Below are 24725 nucleotides of genomic sequence, written 5' to 3' on the forward strand. Positions count from 1 at the left end.
TGACTCATACGTATAGATCTGAATTCTGGACATGTGTGTAGTCTGCACAGGAACATATAGTGTGGGCTGAAATAGGATGAGGAGATGTAGTGAGCGCCAGAGCCCCGGCCATCTGACATCACCGAATCCTCATGTAATACATCACTTATACACAGGACCCTCCATCTATACTATACTAATCACAGAGCAATAACTACAGCTTCCCGCTATAATGTAAGAATCATCTGGTATAACCTGGGTATTTCCCGTATACAATTATATGTGTACTGCTGGTATAAGGTATACATGGTCTTGTGTATACCGTGATATGGACCAGGCTGGTATAACCTGGGTATCTCCCGTATATAATTATATATGGACTGCTGGTATAAGTTATATATCTTCTTGTATATAGTGATATGGACCGTGCTGGTATAACCTGGGTATCTCCTGTATATGATTATATATGTACTGCTGGTATAAGGTATACATCTTCTTGTATATAGTGATATGGACCATGCTGGTATAACCTGGTTATCGCCTGTATATATTATATATGTCCAGCTGCTATAAATTATATATCTTCTTGTATATAGTGACCATGTCGGTATAACCTGGGTATCTCCAGTATATAATTATATATGTACAGCTGGTATGAGGTATACATGGTCTTGTGTATACAGTGATATGGACCATGTTGGTATAACCTGGGTATCTCCAGTATATAATTATATATGTACAGCTGGTATGAGGTATACATGGTCTTGTGTATACATTGATATGGACCATGTTGGTATAAGCTGGGTATATCCTGTATATATTTATATATGTACATCTGGTATAAGGTATACATCTTCTTGTATATAGTGCTATGGACCATGTCGGTATAACCTGGGTATCTCGTGTATATAATTATATATGTACTGCTGGTATAAGGTATACATCTTCTTGTATATAGTGCTATGCATGCTGGTATAACCTGGGTATCTCCTTATATATGTACAGCTTATATATCCTCTTGTATATAGCGATATGGACCGTGCTGGTATAACCTGGATATCTCCTGTATATAATTATATATGTACAGCCAGTATAGATTATATATCTTCTTGTATATGGACCGTGCTGGTATAACCAGGACATATAGTTTTTATACAGTTGCTATATGTTGAGCTCTTCTTATCTGCATTGACTTGTACTCTAGAATCTGGAGAAAGTGTAATGTTATTATGTAAATTGTGTGGGAATCAGGTAAATGTGTCGCTCCCCGCATGTATCCGATGTGTAATGCCACAGTCATCTGAATACTATTTAATTAGGTACAATTAGTCATTCTGCGGGCGACACTATGAATCACTCCATCCCTGCTCCCGTCTCCTCCTGATCCGCACTCACTTATTTGCAATGAAGACGTTGTATAATTTAGTAACACGTAAAGTGTAAATTGACAGACGAGGTAACAAATCTAATTGGTGTAGGCCAAACAATGCAGAATGGGAACTGGTTCCTGTAGTAACAGATCTGTGCGGAGCCGGGTCACAGACTAGGACATCACAAGACCCGCCAAAAACCCGGCCAGCAGGTGACTTAAGGTCAAGCATTAGAATCTGTGGTCTAATGGGGGAGATAGAGATTAAGGCATAAGTGGGCATCTCTGACTAGTGCCATATGGTGCCTACATAAGAACTGGTGCCCGTATAAATCTACACCTACATAGTGAGAAAGAGCAGCCGGACTGGCATTACTTTCTCATGTAATACCACACTGTGCCCATGAAGAGTCAAAAACTGTGGAGTCACCCTACCCATAAAGAAGCATACACTACCTACAATGTGCCAGGACTGCCATACAAAGATTACATAGCCAAAGCAACGTGGTTTGTTGGTACCTCGTGGCACATGCACTGGACCCTCTTTATCAGATGGGTCCTTTTCAGCCATTGCAGATCCAGCGGGACTGTACCAGATTTTGGGCACTGTCCTGTTGGCCCATTCTATTCCGTATCTGAATCCTTAGGCACTCCAAGGGGGCATTATACTGTTTTGGAGACAGTAAGGAGGCATTATACTGTATAGGGGCCACTAATAAGGAATCATACTGTGTGTGAGCCACTAAGGGGACATAATATTGGGACTGGGAACCACTAAGTTGGCATTATACTGAGTGGGAACCCTTTTGGGGGCATTATATAGTATGGTGGTCACTAATGCGGCATTATACTGTATGGGGGCCACTAAGAGGGCATTATACTGTGTTTGAGCCCCAATGGGACACTAAATTGAGTGAGAGACACCAAGGGGACACTAAATTGAGTGGGAGCCACTAAGGGGTCATTACACTGAGCCCAGGGCAACGATAAGGTCATTATACTATGTGAGGGAACGAAGGACGCATTATGACTATGTTACACAAAGAAAGGCACAAATGACTCTGTGGGATTGGGCAGGGGTCAAAGATATCACCAGATTTACTGTCTTTGGGTCCTCTAAACTTGGGATGTATGCCTAAGCAGTAATGGGGGGGCACTTAAGAAACCAAGCACTGAGCCCACCAGTGTGTTACAGCAGCCCTGGACGGAAGTCTCAGCTACACCCTACATAGTCACACAGTGCCCAAAATGCCCCGAATATGCTCAGAGTGTCTCATATTGCCCAGATAGATATACATTCACTAGATAGAAACTCACCAATTACCCAAATAAATCGTGCTGTCCTCAGAGACGTGGTAAGATGGACGGCTGTGCCCAAATCCTGGACTTTTCTGTTGTATCTGTAATAATGCAGGGCACCGAAAAAGGGATATGGACCTCAATACCTCAAGAATCTAATTCCTTGCAGTATCCCCTCTCACAGCATGCAGAATATCTGCAGCTGCATCCCCCTCTGCTCCCTTCAGACGTTTTGGTTACAGGGTAGGACGAGATGCAGGAGAAGAGAAGCTGCAGGCTGCTGGAAGGTGAGGAAGGGGCCACATGTATTATTGATTTAGGTTCCTTTTATACAAATGGCTCCTTTCAGGAAAGTGTTAATATCTTGCATCTCTGCTCACTGCCTTCTGTTCTTATTGTTCCATGGACTCCAAAATTAATTGAAGCCATAAATACTTTTCCGCGTTTATCTTGGCACAATTCGTCCCCATACCGTCACTTCACAGGCTTTGTGTCTTGTGTTGACACTGGACGTCGTGTTTTCTTTTCCATTATTTGCAGATGAGGACTCTTCACAACGAGGCGCAGAGGATTAAACCAGGTGGGGGGGGGGGGGTCGGAAGAAAAGGCGACGCCTGTGCTTATACAGATGTGTAAAGTTACATAGTATTAAAGTCCTAATTCTCTGTTACATCCTGTATTACTCCAGAGCTGCACTCACTATTCTGCTGGTGCAGTCACTGTGTACATACATTACATTACTTATCCTGTACTGATCCTGAGTTACATGCTGTATTATACTCCAGAGCTGCACTCACTATTCTGCTGGTACAGTCACTATGTACATACATTACATTACTTATCCTGTACTGATCCTGAGTTTCATCCTGTATTATACTCCAGAGCTGCGCTCACTATTCTGCTGGTGCAGTCACTGTGTACCTACATTACATTACTTATCCTGTACTGATTCTGAGTTATATCCTGTATTATACTCCAGAGCTGCACTCACTATTCTGCTGGTACAGTCACTGTGTACATACATTACATTACTTATCCTGTACTGATCCTGAGTTACATCCTGTATTATACTCCAGAGCTGCGCTCACTATTCTGCTGGTACAGTCACTGTGTACATACATTACATTACTTATCCTGTACTGATCCTGAGTTACATTCTGTATTATACTCCAGAGCTGCGCTCACTATTCTGCTGGTACAGTCACTGTGTACATACATTACATTACTTATCCTGTACTGATCCTGAGTTATATCCTGTATTATACTCCAGAGCTGTGCTCACTATTCTGCTGGTACAGTCACTGTGTACATACATTACATTACTTATCCTGTACTGATCCTGAGTTACATCCTGTATTATACTCCAAAGCTGCGATCACTATTCTGATGGTACAGTCAATGTATACATACATTACATTACTTATCCTGTACTGATCCTGAGTTTCATCCTGTATTATACTCCAGAGCTGCACTCACTATTCTGCTGGTGCAGTCACTGTATACATACATTACATTACTTATCCTGTACTGATCCTGAGTTACATGCTGTATTATACTCCAGAGCTGCACTCACTATTCTGCTGGTACAGTCACTGTATACATACATTACATTACTTATCCTGTACTGATCCTGAGTTACATGCTGTATTATACTCCAGAGCTGCACTCACTATTCTGCTGGTGCAGTCACTGTATACATACATTACATTACTTATCCTGTACTGATCCTGAGTTACATCCTGTATCATACTCCAGAGCTGCACTCACTATTCTGCTGGTACAGTCACTGTATACATACATTACATTACTTATCCTGTATTATACTCCAGAGCTGCGCTCACTATTCTGCTGGTACATTCACTGTGTACATACATTACATTACTTATCCTGTACTGATCCTGAGTTACATCCTGTATTATACTCCAGAGCTGCACTCACTATTCTGCTGGTACAGTCACTGTGTACATACATTACATTACTTATCCTGTACTGATCCTGAGTTATATCCTGTATTATACTCCAGAGCTGCACTCACTATTCTGCTGGTACAGTCACTGTGTACATACATTACATTACTTATCCTGTACTGATCCTGAGTTACATCCTGTATTATACTCCAGAGCTGCGCTCACTATTCTGCTGGTGCAGTCACTGTGTACATAAATTACATTACTTATCCTGTACTGATCCTGAGTTACATCCAGTATTATACCCCAGAGCTGCGCTCACTATTCTGCTGGTACAGTCACTGTGGACATACATTACATTACTTAACCTGTACTGATCCTGAGTTACATCCTGTATTATACTCCAGAGCAGCACTCACTATTCTGCTGGTGCAGTCACTGTGTACATACATTACATTACTTATCCTGTATTATACTCCAGAGCTGCGCTCACTATTCTGCTGGTGCAGTCACTGTGTACATACATTACATTACTTATCCTGTACTGATCCTGAGTTACATCCTGTATTATACCCCAGAGCTACGCTCACTATTCTGCTGGTACAGTCACTGTGGACATACATTACATTACTTAACCTGTACTGATCCTGAGTTACATCCTGTATTATACTCCAGAGCAGCACTCACTATTCTGCTGGTGCAGTCACTGTGTACATACATTACATTACTTATCCTGTATTATACTCCAGAGCTGCGCTCACTATTCTGTTGGTACAGTCACTGTGTACATACATTACATTACTTATCCTGTACTGATGCTGAGTTACATCCTGTATTATACTCCAGAGCTGCGCTCACTATTCTGCTGGTGCAGTCACTGTGTACATACATTACATTACTTATCCTGTACTGATCCTGAGTTACATCCTGTATTATACTCCAGAGCAGCACTCACTATTCTGCTGGTGCAGTCACTGTGTACATACATTACATTACTTATCCTGTATTATACTCCAGAGCTGCGCTCACTATTCTGCTGGTGCAGTCACTGTGTACATACATTACATTACTTATCCTGTACTGATCCTGAGTTACATCCAGTATTATACCCCAGAGCTGCGCTCACTATTCTGCTGGTACAGTCACTGTGGACATACATTACATTACTTAACCTGTACTGATCCTGAGTTACATCCTGTATTATACTCCAGAGCAGCACTCACTATTCTGCTGGTGCAGTCACTGTGTACATACATTACATTACTTATCCTGTATTATACTCCAGAGCTGCGCTCACTATTCTGTTGGTACAGTCACTGTGTACATACATTACATTACTTATCCTGTACTGATGCTGAGTTACAGCGCCCCCTACAACTCCTCTCTAACATACAGCTCTATTATTTTTCTTCTATCTCTGATGTAAAAGAGAAACTTCCCAGAATACAAATCTACATATTAAGCTCTTTTGTGCAGATACCAAACAAGCAGGGAATCCTGGGAGATTTTGTTTTTTTAGGTACAGGCCCCTTTAATTCTTCTTGCTAGGCCCTGGGGTATCTTTACATGGGGCTTACACGGAACGAGTGTGATGTAAATAAGGTGTTACATGTGACATTACATAAGCAGTCATTATGATAACACTTCACCGTCTCCTCCATAACACACAGTTCATTATCACAGTGCTAAGAGATCACTTGTGAACCAGGCGCAGGCGTGATTTGCCACTAACCCCACCATCACTGATATTCTACATGTTCACTTTTTTAAATTATTTACCTTCATTAGAAAATTTCCCAAACCTGAGAAACGAGAGATTTAGTGAAGTCGTAAATTATGGAAAGTGACCTGTGGCATATGCATACCTCCCAACCGTCCCGATTTCCGCGGGACAGTCACGATTTGGGTGACATGTCCCGCGGTCCCGGTTGGAGGGAGGTATGTCCCGATTTCAACTCAGATCTGCGTCCAGAGGACGCAGATCTGAGTTGAACACATATGCGGTTGAAGCAAGGAGCTGACACAGGTCAGCTCCTCGCTTCGCCGCTGCCCGCCTCTCTCCCTGATACATGCGGCTGAAGCTGCTCGCGTGCTCGCTTCGCCGCTGCGTCTCTCTCTCGCTGACACATGCGGCTGAAGCGAGGAGCTGACCTGTGTCAGCTCCTCGCTTCGCTGCTGCCGCCGGCTCCTGGCTTGTAGACGCGATGTACAAGCCAGGAGCCGGCGGCAGTGGCGAAGCGAGGAGCTGACACAGGTCAGCTCCTCGCTTCAGCCGCATGTGTCAGCGAGAGAGAGACGCAGCGGCGAAGCGAGCACGCGAGCAGCTTCAGCCGCATATGTCAGGGAGAGAGGCGGGCAGCGGCGAAGCGAGGAGCTGACCTGTGTCAGCTCCTTCCTTCAGCCGCGTGTGTCAGTGAGAGAGGCGGGCAGAGAGCGGCGAGGGAGCGGAGGAGAAGGTAAGTTTAATGTGGAGGTGGAATGTGAATCTGGGGGCAGATGAAGGAGAGGACGGCATGACCCTGGGGGCAGAGATGGAGAGGACATGAATCTGGGGGCAGAGATGTGGGACATGAATCTGGGGGCAGAGATGGAGAGGACATGAATCTGAGGGCAGAGATGGGGGACATGAATCTGGGGGCAGAGATGGGGGACATGAATCTGGGGGCAGAGATGGAGGGACATGAATCTGAGGGCAGAGATGTGGGACATGAATATGGGGGCAGAGATGTGGGGACATGAATCTGGGGGCAGAGATGGAGAGGACATGAATCTGGGGGCAGAGATGGAGGGACATGAATCTGGGGGCAGAGATGGAAGAGGGACATGAAACTGGGGGCAGATGAAGGGTGTATATGAAACTGGGGCAGAGATAGAGGGGGGACATATAATTTACGGGTGACTGTAGGAGGATTATACTGTGTGCGGGCACATGAAAAATTAACGAGTGGGCGGAGTCAACACAAAAGTGGGCGGGGCTACGCGCGCCGCACATTTTGTCCCTCTTTCGGTTCTTCAAAAGTTGGGAGGTATGCATATGTGTCCGGGCTTCTTGGGTTATAGACGAGGATTTGCCCCCTAGTGTGCTGATATTAGGGGGCTGCAAACTGGACAGTGTACATCTGATCTGCAGGGTCCTAACAGACTAAGAGATCTGAGACATCAGTGGGGGTCTAACACCCAGGACCCCTGTTTGAAGGGACCATGGTGCTTTTGTGAACACCTTCACCCCTTAACTATTTACATCACACAGATCTGTTTTATAGTGATCATGCAATGTAATTACAGTCTGCAATAAATAGATGGGGTATTATGTAAATAATGAAGGGTCACCAAACAGTGTAATATGCTTCACCATAGCCCCCACACAGTATAATATGCTCCACAATGGCCCTACACAGTATAATATGCCCCACAGTGCCCCCACACAGTATAATATGCCCCACAGTAGCCCCCACATAGTATAATATACTCCACAGTGCCCCACACACAGTATAATATGCTCCACTATGAACCCACATAGTATTATATGCTCCGCTGTAGCCCCCACACAGTATAATATGCTGCACAGTGGCCACAAACACAGTATAACATGCTCCATAGTGACCACACACTGTATAATATGCTCCACAGTGGCGCCCACACAGTATAATGTGGTCCATAGTGGCACCAAACAGTATAAAATGCTCCCAAGAATCCCCCTTAAGCCGCTTCAGGTGATCCCCATGAAATTTGACAAATATTTGTGAGGTTCAGCACTCTGATTAATTTTAGTGCTATTATTATGCACTATGGTATCCTCAAACCCCAGAGTATAATTATCGGAGACCCAGGGGATACGATGGAAACTAAACACTTATACTCACCTCTCCTCTACTGGGCACACAGTGACTGTTGAGGCCCAATCACAGGCTCCAGCAGTGATGTCTGGGGTGCGTGACCTCTGATTATTTCTGATGTTTCTGATTATTATTATACTCTGGGGATAGAGGTAACCCAAGTGTATAATAATAGCACTATTGGAAAGGGGCCGACATAATGCTTCTTTCCATTAAGAATACGTATAGCGGTTGGGGAACCAGGCTATCACGGTGCTGCAGGGCCCTGGCTATCTCCAGTGGGCGAGCCCCATACCACTCTGGTAGCGATTGCACCCCCTGCAACAGTATCGTTATGCCACCTGTTACCAGATCTCCACTGCCTATTATTATTTATTATTATACTTACTTATATAGCGCCATCATATTCCGCAGCGCTTTACAGATATTGTCAGTCACTGTCCCATATAGGGCTCACAATCTACATTCCCTATCAGTATGTCTTTGGTGTGTGGGAGGAAACCCACACAAACTCCTTGCAGATGTTGCCCATGGCAGGATTTGAACCCAGGACTCCAGCACTGCAAGGCTGCAGTGCTAACCACTGAGCCACCGTGCTGCCCATACTGCCTACTAAAAAAGCAGAGGGGTCTGGTAGGGCCTACTAAATGCAAGGGGCCCACAGGGGGATTCACCAGGTCACCAGTTGGCCAGCCCATCCCTGATTACGCCACACGTTACCAAACCTCCACTGTCTACTAAGGGAAGCAAAGGAGCTCCAGTACGGCCCACTAAGGCATGGGGCCTACCAGGAGATTCCCCAGTGGGCCAGTCCGACCCTAGCTGTACTGTATATGGCAGTATTATTTTGCCACTATATGGTGATATTATATGGATTGTATATGGTAGTATTATATTGGCACTATATGAAGGGTATTATATGGGTTATATACAGTAGTATTCTCTTGGCAATATAGGATGATATTATAAGACTTGTATATGATAAAGTCGTATATGGTAGTTTTATATGACAGTATTCTCTTGGCACTACATGGTAATATTACATTATATGACTTGTATCTTGTAGTATTTCTTGGCACTATATGGTGATATTATATAGGTTGTTTATGACAGTATAGTTTTGTCACTATATGGTGATATTATATGTGTTGAATATGGTAGTATAGCTTTGGTATTATATGGTGATATCATATGAGTTGTATATGGTGATATTACATTGGTTGTAGAATGGTATTGGCACTATATGATGATATTATATGGGTTGTATATGGTAGTATAACTTTAATGTTACCAATATATGGTGATATCATGTGGACTGTATATCGTGATATTATATAGGTTTTAAACAGTAGTATGGTCTTAGCACCATATGGGTTGTATATCATAGCATTCATTTGGTAATACATGGTGATCTATGGGTTGTATATGCCAGTATTTTACTTGCAATATATGGTGATATTATATGTGTTATATATGGTAATATGGACTTGGTACTACATGGTGATATCATATAGGTTGTATATGGCATTGTTCTCCTGGAATTATATGGTGATATTATATATGCTGTCTTGGCACTATATGGTAATATTATATGGATTATATGTGGCAGTCTTTTCTTGCCACTGCATGGTGGTTTTATATGGACTAGAAATGTACAGTATGTGAAACTATGGAAGGACTAGGTCATTTGGTCACATGTAGGACAGTATAGTGCCGCTACACCGGTGTGTTTCCAAGAGCAACAAGCTTAATTTTAAATGCAGCTCTGGATGTGAATGGAGAAATAACTCAAAATGTGGTGCAAACACAAGGTTTTTTGTACAGCTACATGGCACATTATGTATATTTAGATGGAAAAATGACAAATTGCATGGATGTTTGTAGAGTCACTCACCCTGCTCTTCATATAAGTCAGCGATGGCCTCAGATCAGAAATCTGCCAAGAAACAGGAATAATTTATTAGTGTTCATTCTGTATTAACAATCCTCAATAATAATCTAATAATCTGGATCAAGTACAGCTATAGTGATATGCATTAAGTTGGTATAGTAATCACTTTGGGGTAGGGAACAGGGAAGAAATATTCAGCCACCAGCAGCAATAACCAAAATCAGATCAAATGATGACCATTCCACTTAACTTTCCTTGAGATGCCGGGTATCGCACGGAACTGACTCCTTCGGCTTGGAGCTGTAAGTATGCAGATCGTTCGAGAAATAGAACCAGCGTAGCCCCGTTAGGAAAGATAAAACTCTTCTTTATTTAATCCATGAAAAATGTGATACACGCATGTGAAAATGTAGAAACTGCGCCAGACTGACGCGTTTCGGATAATGGTATCCTTTCTCAAATCAGACTTTGAGAAAGGATACCATTATCCGAAACGCGTCAGTCTGGCGCAGTTTCTACATTTTCACATGCGTGTATCACATTTTTCATGGATTAAATAAAGAAGAGTTTTATCTTTCCTAACGGGGCTACGCTGGTTCTATTTCTCGAACGATCTGCATTAAGTTGGTATAACCTAGGCATTTCTATATATCCATATATATTCAGTCATGGCTGGTATAAGATAAGTCTCCTATATACGGTATAATTTTTCAAGGGTTGTAGAAACTAAGCAAAGATATTGCACTGGTGAATTACTGGGGGCGCTATTGCCTTGTAATCTATGGAAACTACCTGCATCTGACTGTGGTGAAAAGTGGTACTGCAACTAATGAAAATGAATTATAACTGCAGGGAAATTCCTTACATATGGCAAATGATAATCCAGTCTAATAACTTGTCTCCATCAATGATGTTTGACCCAAGATTAGAAACAGAAGACGGAGTGAGGACAGTGCACTAGATAGTTCCACTGACATCCTTATATAGGGGAGGTAGAAAACTTTGCTGGGACCACCATAGAACTAGGAATAGATATTGATGACGTATACTTAGTGGGGATCCGACCACCTGGGACCTCCAGCAGATGGGGCTGAGTTGAAATAGGAGGTCCATGTATGGTTCTATTAAACATGGTGGTCTCTGTTCAGTTTTGTTTGTAGAAGGGTCTAAGAACGGGACCCCCATGGATCACACTTAGGAGGCCTAGAAAGATGTATTCCTGGGAATACCCAAGAATCCCATTGAAGTCAGTGGACATCCTTCAATTTCAGTAGAGTCTGGGGTCCCAAACTGCAGATACGCCCGCCATGACTCCAGTTATGGGTGAACTCACATGTGGCAAATGTGTTGCTGAAAATTCTGCTCCTGAAAACCAGTTCTATTCACTTCACTGGGTTTGTTTCGGCGACAAGCCCATGGATATCTACAATCCCCATTTAGATGAATGAAACTGTTTTAGAAATTTCTGCATCAAATTTTGCATGTGTAAATATATCTCCATTTCCGGCATGGAAGGAATTTTCCAAATTACAACAAAATCTACAATAAATCTTGCATGTGCGACTATGCTTCCATCTGAAACAATCCCAACCTAAGCCCAGGCATGGAATGAAATTGTAAAAAAATTCTGCAACAAATCTTACGTATGAATATACTGCCATCTGAAATAATTGCACCCCAATCCAACGCAGGGGACCAATTTAGCAATTGCAAAAATTTCTGCAACAAGTCTACTGACACAAAGTCTATATTCCCAACAACGGCTTTTAGTTTTTCAGATTTTGTTAGGTTGAGGCCTTGTGCTAAATCTAAATCAAAAACTCAATCTTTCCCCCATGGATATCAATATCAAAAAAACATCAAAATTTTACAAATTTTTCCAAATTAAAAAGGAAAAAAAACCTAAATTTCTCATGGACAAGTATTCGGACCCTTTGCTATGACACTTGACATTTCGCTCTGGGTATTCCCATTTCTCTTGATCATCTTTGACCATCATTGCCTAAACTCTAAGTGTCATGTCTAGAAGAAACCATCCCCTGCCCAAGACCATTCTTACAGCCATTCGTGGGTTTTTAATTTCAGTAAAATTAAGTTTGGGGGCCCATTAATCCAATTTCGGGTAAAAAAAAAATAAATCCCTATTATTGGCCTCCCATAGTATAACGTCACTTTAACTGGCCCCCACACAGTACATTGCCCCTTTAATGGCCCCCTCACAGTACATTGCCCCTTTAATGGCCACCACACTGTATATTACACCTTTTATGAAATGACACCCACATTGTACACTACCCCCTTTATGGCCCCCACACAGTATAACAACACCTTTTATGGCCCCCGCATGGTCCATTGCCCCCTATTATGGCTTTGGATTATTCCAACAGGTAACTCTAGCAGTCACTCTCCCATGAGAACTCTTGTTCAGGGCTGTCTCTGCTTTGACCTCCGGGGGCGCTATGCACTATGTTTGGACACTAAACAATGTCAGGATAATATCTAGGCGTAGCGCTCCCTGGAGGTTAAAGTGGAATGACCCTGGAAAAAAGCCAGGATGGGTGAATAAATCAGTGGCCGCTACATGTTGGAATAATCCAATGTGTAGCGTGCATAAAACAATCCAAGCACTGCATGGGTTGCATCATGCGTAAACACATCCCGTCCTGTAGTGAAGCATGGTGGTGGCAGCGTCATACTGTGGGGACGTTTTTTGACAACTGGGACATGGAGACTGGTCAGGGTTGAGGCTGCAACATAACTAAATCTGAAACAAACGTGAAAGGGTCTGAAGACTTTCGGAATACACGGTAGACCATTCTGCAGCCTCCGTCTTCCTGCGCCCTGTAATACCCACCTGCGCGGTGACACCTTCATCCTGGTAACATCGCCGGCTTTTGATATATCCGCAAAGCTGTTCATGACATAAGCGGGTATTTTTATCAGCGATGAGGTAAATAAAAGATGGTATCTGTTTTGTGCACAACCAGCGCACAGCGATGGCAGCATATTCTCAGCCTACACGTCATGTGTGGGAGCCGGGTTAGTCATCTAATAGGCATGTGTGATTGACAGAGCGCATTTAGTTTTTCATGTCAGCAAAGAAGACAGTCCCCAATTTAGTGTGTTTTACATACACAGCGTATAATCAGCAGCCGGCACTGCCTGGTTTTCTTGGTTCGAGCTGTCTTTTGCAGCCTTCTGTTAGGACTCTCTTGGCAGATCCGTGCGAGCTCTTGGCGGTAGGACAGATAATGGCTCCACAACTGGTGCTCAGCATGACCCTCCGCGTGAAAGGCTCTGTATAGTGCTGTGATTCATGCAGCTACTCACAAAAATGCCTTCTCTTAAGTCAGAAGCTCCAGAAGCATACCCCCCCTCTCCCCCAAATCTTGGTCCCAGCACCGAGGGGTATAAAACCTCTTACACACAAGGACAGGGAACTATAACCTGCCTACAAATCTCATGGAGGTTAGATATGGAGGAAAGACAGCTCCGTTATCAATATAGGGAAGAATTCTTTTCAGTAACAGGTTGTTATGGCTCCAGAAGCATACCCCCCCTTTCCCACAAATCTCGGTCCCAGCACCGAGGGGAATAAAACATCTTACACACAATGACAAGGAACTATAACCTGCCTACAAATCTTATGGAGGTTAGATACGGAGGAAAGACAGCTCCGTTATCAATATAGGGAAGGATTCTCTTCAGTAACAGGTTGTTATGGCTCCAGAAGCATACCCCCCCCCCTCTCCCCCAAATCTTGGTCCCAGCACCGAGGGGAATAACACCTCTTACACACAATGACAAGGAACTATAACCTGCCTACAAATCTCATGGAGGTTAGATATGGAGGAAACACAGTTCCGTTATCAATATAGGGAAGGATTCTTTTCAGTAACAGGTTGTTACGGCCAATGTGAACAAGTATTAAAGGGGTTATGCTGCAAAAATAGCTGATCCGATTAAAGGGACCCATGTTCATGGAAGTCAAATGTGGAGGAACAGAAGCATTTTCAATATAGGAAAGGATTCCCTTCAGTAAGTGGAGTAAACATAAGAGATTGTCAAGGCAAATGCAAGAAAAATATTAAAGGGGATATGTCATAAAAAGTTTTCATTCCTATCCTATAAGGGATACATTTCTTATTGGTCGGGATCCAACTACTGAGACCCCCACTCATGTGTTTTAGATATGGAAAAACGATTGCAATACCACACATAACCTGTGGACAGGTGTGGCGCTAGTTTTTGGATTCCAAAACACGTGGAATGCAGTTCTATTTTTCTAATCATGGACAACCCCTTTAAGACTATGTTATATTATCACAGCTCATGCAGTATTATTCCTGTGACTTACGCCAGTCTTGCGGTGTTTTTGTAATTAACTTTAATGATCAGTGCTGTTGTTTTACAGTAAGAGTAATTCCCTCTGTAATCCTCGGGGAGGTATCCTCAGCTCGGAGGAGTCACCGTATTGGTTCAGTGCACGGGTAAGCAATAAGCCAAACCGTTATGAATTAAACATGAGGGAACCATTATCGTAATTCGAGAATACGGCCGGACCCTCAAGGACGTTCACGGGCTCCGCAATCTGAAAGGCAGAAATCGACTATTGCAGTAGAACAGGATTTGGATAGTCGTGCTCTCCCAAAAAGCTCCAACAGGCAGGACTGGATTACAGCTAGGGCAATGGCCCATCACTACGCAGAAGTGTACCGTACTATTGGTTAGACAGTACACTGAATTCTATCTAGACGTTCCATAGTGGTATTATAAAGGTACTATATGGAACCACTTTTTGGAAATTTGAATAATGTAGGGATAATATTTGAACCCTATATGACACTGTTACTAGAGCACTATGGTGGTATTATTTAGCCATTGATGATATTATTTGGTCTTCATAAGGCACTGTTACTAGAGCAATATGGCAGTATTATTTAGCCATTGATGATATTATTTGGTCTTCATAAGGCACTGTTATTAGAGTACTATCGCGGTATTATTTAGACTTTGATAATATTATTTGGTCTTCATAAGGCACTGTTGCTAGAGCACTATGGCGGTATTATTTAGACATTGATGATATTGTATGGACTTCATAAAGCACTGTTACTAGAGCACTATGGCGGTATTATTTAGACATTGATGATATTGTATGGACTTCATAAAGCACTGTTACTAGACCACTATGGCGGTATTATTTAGACATTGATGATATTATTTGGTCTTCATAAGGCACTGTTACTAGACCACTATGGCGGTATTATTTAGACACTAGCTGGTACCCGCGACTTCGTCTGCGGTGATTGTAGCAGTGGGTATATACAGGCGCGGGTAAGGTTTTCGTACTGTGTATAAGGTATGGGATATGAAATGTAACTTTGTATCTTGTTGTTGATGTAATTCAGAGAATACGTGAGACTTTTGTGTTGGATGTAATTTGTATTTGAGCTGCTATATATACGGTGTCGTGAGAAACTTTACATAGTGACTTTGGGACAGAGGTATCTGAAGTTAACCCTTTCCCGCCGATGGCATTTTTTGATTTTGGTTTTTCGTTTTTGACTCCCCTCCTTCTAAACACCATAACTTTCTTATTTCTCCGCTCCCAGAGCCATATGAGGTCTTAATTTTTGCGGGACAAATTTTTCTTCATGATGCCGCCTTTAATTATTCTATATAATGTACTGGGAAGCAGGGAAAAAATTCAGAATGGGGTGGATTTGAAGAAAAAATGCATTTCTGCGACTTTCTTACGGGCTTTGGTTTTACGGCGTTCACTGTTCAACCAAATTGACATGTCCCCTGTATTCTGTGTTTCGTTACGATTCCGGGGATACCAAATTTATATGGTTTTATTTACATTTTGACCCCTTTAAAAAATCCAAAACTATGTTAAAAATTTTTTTTTTGAAAAGTCGCCATATTCTGACAGGCGTAACTTTTTTATACGTCCGTGTATGGGGATGCATAGGGCGTATTTTTTTGCGGGACCGGGTGTACTTTGTATTTCTACCATTTTCGGGAAATGTTATTGCTTTGATCACTTTTTATTCAAATTTTTATCAGAATCAAAACAGTGAAAAGACAGCGGTTTGGCACTTTTGACCATTTTTCCCGCTACGGCGTTTACCGAACAGGAAAAATATTTGTATAGCTTTGTAGAGCGGACGATTTCGGACGTGGGGATACCTAACATGTATGTGTTTCACAGTTTTTAACTACTTTTATATGTGTTCTAGGGAAAGGGAGGTGATTTGAATTTTTAATCCTTTTTATTTGTTTTTATTTTTTTTTTACTTTTTTTTAAACTTTTTTTTTTGCATTTATTAGACCGCCTAGGGGTATTGACATGGGTGGGCGGTGTCGCGGATTGTCAGAGCGGTGGGGGTCGGCAAACATGGCTGCTCCGGAGCGTTATAGAGCGCCTCCTGGAGTATCGTTAAGGTGAGGGGCAAAGTGGTAAAGTCTATGTATATGTGATTGTGTGGGGTTGCTGACCTCTGCTGTAGAGGGCAATATGAATTTTGTGTCTTGCTATGGTCCAAAGTGTGTGAGATTGCAGAGATGGTGGTGTGAGTTTGGGGTTTGTGGGGGTCCTGGCACAAACGTATGTGCGCTATTGTGACGAAAAGTAGCCTATTGCGCAATCGGGTGTATTAACTATGTTTGTGGAAAATTTCAGCCAAATCGGTGGAGCGGTTTTTGCGTGATTGAGGAACAAACATCCGAACATCCAAACACACACAAACTCACAAACCCACAAACTTTCACATTTATAATATTAATAGGATTGATGATATTATTTGGTCTTCATAAGGCACTGTTACTAGAGCACTATGGCGGTATTATTTAGACATTGATGATATTATTTTGAATAAATCTGCTCTATTGTGTATTAAACTACCTGAAATGTCTGTTTTATAGTCTGAAGATTTAGGCCCATAATCCTTCACAATATTGAACTACCCGCAGGCTTCCCCTAAGTGGGCCGGTCTTCATTTCTTCGCGTGTAAGGAGCAACCAATGAGATCCCAGCTCTCATTTCGCAGAAGGCTTGAGGAAAATGAAAGGGGTAATGTGATTGGTTGCTATGGACAACAGCTCCAATGCACCCTTTAAATTTACTTCTCTATATTGTAGCATGTGCCGCTAACCATCAGCCCATTATACATCTATACCGGGCTGTACCCTCTCCTGAGCCCCAAAATTTGTAACTGTACCCCCTGCTTACATTGTACATAGTTGTACCAACTGTACTAAATTTGTACTACCTCCACCTACGATGTGGCCAACTGTCCCGAATTTGCTGACGCACTCCCTAATTTTTGGAAATTGTACACACCTCCAATTCGGATGTGTTGTGCCCCTGACAAGGGCAGTGATTTATAAAGCCCCTCCTCAAAGTAGGCAGTTCCCGTCAGTCGTGGGCATACATGCCAACATTGCCAGAACATCCCGAAAAAAAAAGGGGAGACCCCCTGGACTACATTTAGTGTCTACATCACAAAAAAGGGGTACATTGTGCCCAAAATGGGAGCATGTCATGACCAAAAAGTAGTGTGGGGTCCGTTCAGAACCTAAAAACAGAAGGGGGTTATTTCAGACCCCCACAGACTTTAATAGCTATTTAAGTCATTGATCATAGGTGTGTCCTAATGGAGCAAAGCTGTAGCGTAAAGCATGGTGGAGAAGGAGAGATTCTGATTCCAATAGACAAAGTGGTTGAGTTGTAGTCGCAGCAGGACATTGAAAACAAGCAACATCTTGAGTGGACACTACAACGGCAGCCATATTATTTGTCACCCAGCTTTCCGAGGAAGAGAGTCATTAATAATAGCTGAAAGCCAGTAATATAAGAGCTTTTATCGCTTGCCTCCTTCACACCTGCATACCTACAATATTTGCATATTTTTCATGATTTCCCATGATGCCGCACCTTGGCTCCAGATCCAGCACAGAAGTTTGAGGTCTATTTATGTCGCCGCATGTGTAGTGTTTGTGAGACTGAGTCAGCCCCGGAGCGAGCGGGGCCCCATTAAAGTCATGAGTCAACAGTGTAAATTTAAAGTGACCCCGCAGAGAAGAAAATCAACACTGGATAAATCAGGTCCCTGCGTCATTGATAGATGACTATGTTTTCAATTTCACATTAATTCAATGGAGAGAGAAAAAATTAAAGAGGAAGTGAGAAATAAAACTACAGTAGTAAAATACACATTGTGCAGTACCGCTCAGAAAAACAGGTGGCGCTACAGCAGAGCTTTATACAAAACGCAGTGGTAGTCGCAAGGCTATGAATAGCGCCATAATATTGTCAGATGTGGTCAATAGCCCCCATAACGCAGTAAGTACCCTCATAACACTGTCTGCAACCATCAAGTTTCTTTCATAGGAATTTTATGCAATGCAGTGCTCTGACCGATATGCGGCTACACAATCCAATGTAAAGCAAGTGAATGTCCAGTGTGTACTGACACCAGCTATGGAATTGCTGCTTAACGGAATGGAACTGTTACTTAAGAAATTTCCTAATAAACTATTTTCTAAACCGGCTACCTGAGTCTAAGGGTGCATTCAGACTACGTAACGCCGGGCGTGTATGAGAGCCGTACACGCCGGCATTACGGCAGACTGCCGAACACTTCCCATTCACTTCAATGGGAGCGCTCGTAAACGCCGCTGTTACGAGCGCTCCCATTGAAGTGAATGGGAAGTGTTCGGCAGTCTGCCGTAATGCCGGCGTGTACGGCTCTCATACACGCCCGGCGTTACGTAGTCTGAATGCACCCTAAGACTACACCAGAGCACTCCGCAAGGCAAGATGGACTTGGCTGCTTGGGAACCAGGTTGAACTACCAGAACAAGGTGCCAGAAAACAAGTGCACTCACAGGCCAAGAACCAAACCAGAAATGACGGAATACGGAATGAGAGGAATACAAAGTCAGGGTGAGAAATTGGGAGAATACACAAACAGCCAAAATGAAAGCAGAGGAATATCAGAAGTCCAGGAGGTCACAGATAAAGAGGGGATGATCAGGAATGTAAACCAAAATCAGTAAGGCTTGGTTCACATCTGCGTTGGTATTCCATCCGGGGGAGTCCGCATGAGGACCCCCCTGAACAGAATACCGAACGCAACTGCAAGCGGTGTGCAAGTAAAAACACATGGAACCCCATAGACTATAATGGGGTCTGTGTGCTTGCCGCCAGATCATGTGGACAGGAATAAGAGATAGATATGAGATATAGATAGATAGATAGATAGATAGATAGATATGAAATAGAAACGAGATAGATAGATAGATAGATAGATAGATAGATAGATAGATAGATAATCCAATGATCTGCAGATAAATATATACATAACATAAGGCTCAAAGTGAGCCAAAAGTGACACGGTGTATGTCTCTCATGAATTTGGCATATTTGGAACACAACTTTACGCTCCATCACACATTGGCACTAGAGATGAGCGAATACCGTTCGATCGAATAGGTATTTGATCGAATATCAGGCCGTTCGAGGTATTCGTTTCCAATCAAATACCACGAGGCAAACGCACTAAAAATTCGTATCCCCTCCCACCTTCCCTGGCGCTTTTTTTGCACCAATAACTGTGCAGGGGAGGTGGGACAGGAACTATGACAATGGAGGCATCGAAAAAAATTGAAAGAATAGCCAGCGCCATCTTCGTGTCATTTGCGGTGAGAGATAGGGAGAGATATCTGCTGAGGGCTAGATACCCTGTTTCCCCGAAAATAAGACAGTGTCTTATATTAAATTCTCTTCCAAAATATATGACCTATCTTATTTTCAAGGGATGTCTTATGGAGCGGCTGGAGCGGGGGACAATCGGCAGTCATGCCGGCGCCTCCTTAACGGAGTGCCGGCATGACTGCCAGTTGTAAGTGGTGCAAGAGGTGGTGGTGGTGGGGGAGGTATGCTAGTTATCTTCCCCATCTTCATAGCAGCGCTGGTGCTGCTGTTGGTCACGGTGGTGGAAGTGGTTGGCGGGGCTTAGCAGAGATAAGCAAGGCTTCCGGCGGTTGTGCCGGAGAGCCTCACTTAGTGGGCATTGCAGCCGGCTGAACGCTGTTCTCCGTGTGCACAGGAAAGCTGGCTGCCTCCTCTGCTGTGATACCACTTGTCCGGCTGCTGTGGGATGAGCTGGGAGAGTGGACTCCCCGCAACATACGATGCTTTCCCAGCTCATCTTACAGCAGCAGGAACAGTGGTATCACAGCAGAGGCAGCAGCCGGCATACCTGTGCACACGGAGCATCGTGCACAGTGTTCTGCCGGCTGCAGTGTTTTTGGGGATGTTTTATTTTCGGGGGTGCCTTATATTAGGCAATTTAACAAAACCTCCCCCCCTGCCTTACTTTTGGGGGATGTCTTATTTTCGGGGAAACAGGGTAGGTATTAGCTTCTAGTAGGCAGGGAAAAATGGAAGAAAAAGAACAGCTCTTTTCATAGCTATATACTGCAGGGAGAGGAGTCGCGCTTTCCACGGACGGTGTCCCCCCCCAAAACAGGGAAAGAGAGCAATTAGTGCCTGCTATATACGTTCAACCCAGCTTTTCAAGGGGTGTCCCCCCACAAAATAGCAGGAATACAGAGCAATTAGTGCCTGCTATATACGTTCAACCCAGCTTTCCTCGGTGTATAGACCATAAAAAGAGCATTACTATACATCTAAAAAAGCATAAGGCTAGCGCAAGAGGATGGGGACGAGGACGGGGGCGTGGAAATGCAGATGGGGAGCAAGGTTGCGGTCAACCAACAGCGTCTACCGTGTCTACTGCTCTGCGGCAGCAAGCATTGCGTTTCCCCACAGTCCCCGGCTTGATGGCCACATTAAGTAGGCTGCAGGGTACAAGACTAACCAGGCCCGAGCACCAGGAAGAGGTGTTACAATGGCTGGCGGACGTTGCTTCCACAGCACATTCTCCACCAGCCAGTCAGCCTCTACCTCAACTCCTTCTCCTACCCAACAGTCTGCTCCTCCTTCCTCACAACATGCCCAATCTTCCCAGAAAAGTGAATTTGGGAAGGTCTATTCGAATCGAATAACGAATATTTTACTGTTCGCTCATCTCTAATTGGCACCAAGATTGAGGCTATTTTCAGATTCTCTAAATAAATAATTATAACTAAATCTACCATATATCTTCTTGGAGATCACAACAACTTTTCTCACTTTTTAAAGTTGACTAGTGAAGACATTTTTTTTAATTTTTTGCCAAAATTTTTCATCTATCCAAATTACACACAGTTTGTACAAAATCGTTGTAAATTGCCTAGTCAGCGCCCCCGTCCACCCAAGTTTCGCTGACATATTCCCCCCCCACATTTGCAGGACAATGTTAACCCCTAAAATCCACATAGAATTGCCCAGAAACCCTCCAAAAATACCGCTATTGGTCAAATTGACATAAGGTCCATATTATAAAGCTGCCATACACATGACAATCATGAGGTATGAGAGCGCAACGATTATACATATGTTATTAACATGGGATTAGAACGCTGACCTGGAACATAACATTTTACCAAATTTTCTTATCATTTATGTAAAAAATGACTAACTCCATATAGTGATGAAGCTGCGCTGCTGTCTGTGGATATTCCTGGAGGGGGCGCAGACGGTAATTGGCGGCGTTTAGAAAAAATAAAATGTCTGCTCCCTCGCAGCGCTCTCGGGATGAACACGTCTGAAATTGTTTGTGTCCTCATCAGGGATGAAATGTCACAGTTTGTGAGACGTCTCCTGAAGCTCGGCCCTCGGGACGTCTGGAGATTGGTTTATCATGAAGGAAACCAAACTGCTTTAGACAGAGGATAAACAGAACAGTTTAGATGGGAGCAGATCGGCCCCTCCATGGAGAGACGGGGGGCCCGAGACAACTGGAGGGAAGGAATGAGTAGTAGGTCAAGACCTAAACCTTAGGAGTAACATGAAGCTCCTGGACCCTAATGGGAAATCTGTACCGGGCCTCTAACTATGATGTATTGTCTATAGGCCGGCCCTCCTCATATTGGGATGAAGCCATTTATGGGCCCCTTAAGGCTCCCAAACCTGTGTGCGACCATATCTTGACCCTCTCAAGTTAGACCCCTGACCTGGGCGTCATAATGTTAAAGAACCTGTCTAAGCACATTACAGGGGTGTAATGGGAATCAGAAATATCTGTAGTCAAGGTACATGAGACTGAGAGACCCCATGCCGCTGTATTCGCATGAATCATCCTTTGCAAATTTTTGGGTGACCACTTTTGATAAAGCCACGCACCCTATAGACATAACGCTTTATTGTAACATGGACAGAAAATGGGCCGTTGATGACCCTTTTTTGTGACGTAACCATAAAGTGTCACATATCATAGGACTAGGAGTCCTCCGCTTCCTCCGGACTTGGGAGATTTGCCCAGTCTTCTGGGATTCTGAAGGGTTAGAGGAACATAAGGCTCGATAATATAGGGATATTTAAGTCCCACCCCCGAGCAACCGCAACCAAATGGGACCACCCACTTTGAGGCTGGGTTTCCTAAGCCATGCCTATATTTTGGGCCAGGACATGCCTAAATTTATCAGGACTGCTTCTGACCTGACCTAGAACATTCGTAACAGTTCACAACCTCAGGATTCATTTCGCATATTTGCCAGGTTCTCTGGGTAAGATTGTTTCGGTCCGAACTGGATCTGCTATTCTTATACTCTGGGACCTCTTCAGTCCCATGAATGTAATAATTGGAGACCAGGTATGGTGCCCCAGGTCACCACCAAAGCTATGTACAAACACTAGAGAAGTTGCACTGGGCGATATGATATACAACAATACACAAGTAAGGAAGTTGTACTGTGCGGTCTCATAGGAACTTTCTATATAGAGCAGATGTATATCAATAATGAAATAAATAGGAGTAGGGAAGTCGTACTGTGCAGTCATTCTCATATAAAACTAGAAAGTTCTACATGGCAAATTTATATCAATAATAAATTAGATAGGAATTGGGAAGTTGTACTGTGCTATGACCTGTTCACACTGCACAAGATGCAAGTAGAAAAACTGTTCTGTGCAGTGATGGGAATTTATTGTTTTATTTAAAGCTAAAAAGTGTTACTGAGCGCTGATCTACTATTACAGAGAACTAGGGAAGTGTTACTGAGCACTGATCTATTATTACAGACAGGGCCGGCGTCAGCGCACGGCATAGTCGGGCAAGTGCCGGGGCCCTCAGAGCCTCTGGGGGCCCCCCGGCACTTGCCTGTCACAATTTCAGTTCATCGGCGTCCGTCCGCCGATGAGCTGGAATACATACGCGATGCAGGAGCTGAGAGATCAGCTCCTGCTTTAAAGCTCCGGCTCGGCTTGCGTGTGTAGGCGTGATGACGTCATCACATCACGCTTACACACGCAAGCCGGGCCGGAGCTAAGCAGGAGCTGATCTCACAGCTCCTGCATCGCGTATGTGACTGGAGAGAGGAGCATCGGGGGAACGATGGAAGGTGAGTGATAGAAGGTGAGTGTAAGTGTTTGTTTTGTATTACATATTAAGATGAAACATAATGAAGGGGGCCCATGAAACTGGGGGGCAAATGAAGGGGAGGGGGGAAACGGCATGACACTGGGGAAGATGAAGGTGGTGGGGAGAGAACGGCATGAAACTGGGGACAGAGATGGAGGGGGCCCAAAGAAACTGGGGGGCAAATGAAGGGGAGGGGGGGGAACAGCATGACACTGGGGCAGATGGAGGGGGGGAGAACAGCATGACACTGGGGCAGATGGAGGGGGTGGGGAGAGAACGGCATGGAACTGGGGACAGAGATTGAGGGGGCCCAATGAAACTGAGGGGGCAAATGAAGGGGGGGGGAACGGCATGACACTGGGGCAGAGACGGGGGACATGAAACTGTGGGCAGATGAAGGGGGAGAACGTGATGAAACTGGGGACAGAGATGGAGGGGGGACACGAAACTGGGGGCAGAGGAAGGGTGTATATGAAACTGGAGGAGAGATGGAGGGGGGCATATAATTTACAGGTGACTGTAGGAGGATTATACTGTGTGGGAGCACATGAAAAATGAATGAGAATGGGCGGAGTCAACATAAAAGTGGGCCGCACATTTTGCCCCTCTTTCTACTCTTTAAAAGATTGGGAGGTATGGCGTTGGTGACGCCACACTCCTGCATGACGTCACTCGCTTCATCTGCAACGCACAGTGTCTCGACTCCCCCACCTCCTTTACAAGGGGGCCCACTGAGGCTCTGTCACCCAAGGGCCCATAAAAACCTGGAGCCGGCCCTGATTACAGAGAACTAGGGAAGTGTTACTGAGCGCTGATCTACTATTACAGAGAACTATGGAAGTGTTACTGAGCGCTGATCTACTATTACAGAGAACTAGGGAAGTGTTACTGAGCGCTGATCTACTGTTA

The 24725-nt window shown here is 43.9% G+C and overlaps 1 protein-coding gene across 1 annotated transcript in view; it reads right to left on the reverse strand.

The window, feature by feature from the left end:
* Window positions 1–24725, reverse strand: part of PTPN5 (protein tyrosine phosphatase non-receptor type 5) — a 56530-nt gene that overhangs the window by 18265 nt on the left and 13540 nt on the right. The window contains exon 2 of the mRNA XM_075281214.1: window positions 10285–10326. The gene's annotated coding sequence lies outside the window, so the exon portion shown is untranslated. The remainder of the gene's footprint in view (window positions 1–10284; window positions 10327–24725) is intronic.

Source organism: Leptodactylus fuscus, chromosome 7, assembly GCF_031893055.1.
Source record: "Leptodactylus fuscus isolate aLepFus1 chromosome 7, aLepFus1.hap2, whole genome shotgun sequence".
Lineage (NCBI taxonomy): Eukaryota > Metazoa > Chordata > Amphibia > Anura > Leptodactylidae > Leptodactylus > Leptodactylus fuscus.